The sequence below is a fragment of the Bos indicus genome, chromosome 22 (assembly GCF_029378745.1).
Source record: "Bos indicus isolate NIAB-ARS_2022 breed Sahiwal x Tharparkar chromosome 22, NIAB-ARS_B.indTharparkar_mat_pri_1.0, whole genome shotgun sequence".
NCBI lineage: Eukaryota > Metazoa > Chordata > Mammalia > Artiodactyla > Bovidae > Bos > Bos indicus.
The window spans coordinates 5,719,513-5,721,792 of NC_091781.1; the positions used below are offsets into that span (position 1 = coordinate 5,719,513).

General features: G+C 42.2%; 1 non-coding gene across 1 annotated transcript; it reads left to right on the forward strand.

Moving 5' to 3' along the window:
- The first annotated feature begins 1,938 nt into the window (after positions 1 to 1,938).
- On the forward strand, positions 1,939 to 2,044 carry LOC139178750 (U6 spliceosomal RNA). The gene has a single exon (XR_011563242.1). It is a non-coding gene; the product is annotated as a U6 spliceosomal RNA (small nuclear RNA).
- Positions 2,045 to 2,280: the final 236 nt, after the last annotated feature.

The window sequence follows — 2,280 nt, forward strand, 5'->3', positions numbered from 1 at the left end:
CCCAGTGCCGCTCCTTGGCTCCTAACATTTCTTCCCTGGTTTATTAAGAACTGAGATAAATCACCTAATAAATCTTGGCTAAGCCTTTTTTTTTTCCCCAAACCTCCTCGACAATTGCCAAAGTCACAAAGTTGCATCTTTCCCGCAGTGGGAGGCTAACAAAATAGCTGGTGTGCTCAGAAAAATGTATAGATGAAGAAAACAAAGGGAAAATCTTTAATTATTCAGAAGCCTCCCACTTCTGGTACTAAATTTACTCACCCGGGTTTGATTTAAAGATGCAGAGCTGTATGTACCTGAGCAGCAAGCAGGCAATGCCACGCCCATCAGCAGAGGAAGCAGCCTGCCTCCCTCTGCAGCACAAAGAAGACGTGCATAAATTAACTGTCTTTCCCTGTTGATGGGATGGTTCCTGGGAGTGCTCCTAGCATTTAATTATTAAAGGTCTCCCTCCCCCACTCACATAGATGCAAACCTCTGCTCCTTCGATTTCTTAAAACCATTGAATCACACAGTTCTGGCATTTGAAAGGAATTCAGACATCTTCTAATGTCACCTCTAATTGTCACAGAAGCACAAGATTCTATGGATATTAAAAGTTACCTATTCTGGACTTCCCTGGTGATCCAGTGGTTAAGAATCCGCCCGTCAAGGGAGAGGACACAGGTTGGAGCCCTGCTCTAGGAAGATCCTACATGCCTTGGGGCAACCACTGAAGCCCACATGCTCCAGAGCCTGTGCTCCTCAACAAGAGAAGCCACAGCAATGAGAAGCCCAAGTGCGGGGACTAGAGAGGAGCCCCCACTGACTGCGGCTAGAGAAAGCCCGCATGTACCAACGGAGACCCTGCGCAGCCAAAAATAAACACATAAGTAAACGTTACCTATTCTGACACCAATTCTCCCTATGATTGACTGAACTGATAATTAGAATACACAAATCTACTTAGCACTCCAATAGCACTTTATACAATACACACTTCGTTCATACTTTGCTCATTCAATGTAAATAGTTCTTTTTTAAAAGTTTAAACTTTACTTTTTGAAAAGTAATATGTTCACACAATTGGTCATTTGAAAGGTAAAAGAATTAAAAACCCTAACCCTACAGACACCTAGTTCTCCTCCATAGAGGCAACTAACAACAATGCTTTCAGTGTCCTTCCTGAGATATTCTATGTCTATACACTTAACTATGTCATTTTCTTCCCTCCTTTTTACACAAATCTTTTCACACTGGTCTGCATTTATACTTTATTCTGGAGATTTTTCTGTTTCAAGCTTCATTCTTGTAGAGAGTTCTGTGACATTTCATTACATGGAGGGGCCATAATCTAGGAACATTATGGTTGCCTCCAATCTTTTGTTTTATAAATTATGCTACAATAAATAATCTCCTGCTTCTGATATTTTCTACCATTATTTCCTTCAGAGAGACTCCCTGAAGTGTAATCACTGGGTCCATAGGTATGTACATTTGCAATTTTGATTGTTTTTGTTGTTCAGTCACTCAGTCGTGTCCAATTCTTTGTGACTCCATGAACTGTAGTCCGCCAGGCTCCTCTGTCCATGGGATTCTCCAGGCAAGAATTCTGCAGTGGGTTGCCATTCTCTTCTCCAGGGGATCTTCCCTACCCAGGGATCAAACCTAAGTCTCCTGCATTGTCAGGTGGACTCTTTACCATAGAGCCACCAGGGAAGCCCCACAATTTTGATAAATCTTGCCAAATGTCCTCCCCTAATTTCAGTTCTCACCAACAATAGATGGTGTGTGGCTTTACCAACAGTGTGTCAGGAAGCGTTTGACTTTTGCTATAATTAATCATTAACCCGCCTCTCCCCTTGGCCCCCTTCCCTCATTAGAATGTGAGCCCACCAAGCTTCGTCAGAAACTAACATGGTACCTGGTACATGACAGATTCCCAAGGAACACTAGAAAGCGCTTGTTTCGCTGCCACGTGTACTAAAACTAGAACAACGCGGAGAAGACAGCACAGCCCCTGCGCCAGGATGATACACAAATTCCCCAGGCGCACCATAATTTTAGAAAGTAGATCTTAAGAGTTCTCAACACACCAACAAGTAATAGGTAAGGTGATCATTTCTCCACATATACGTGCATTAAAGCAGCACAGTGTACACATTAAACTTACATAATGTCAATTGTATCTCAATAAAACTGGAAGGGGGGGTGGACAGGGAGGAAAGTGAATCTCTCCCCAAAGTAAATTAATATACTTTAATAATGTACATAAATGGATGGGTGAATTGATGAATTATA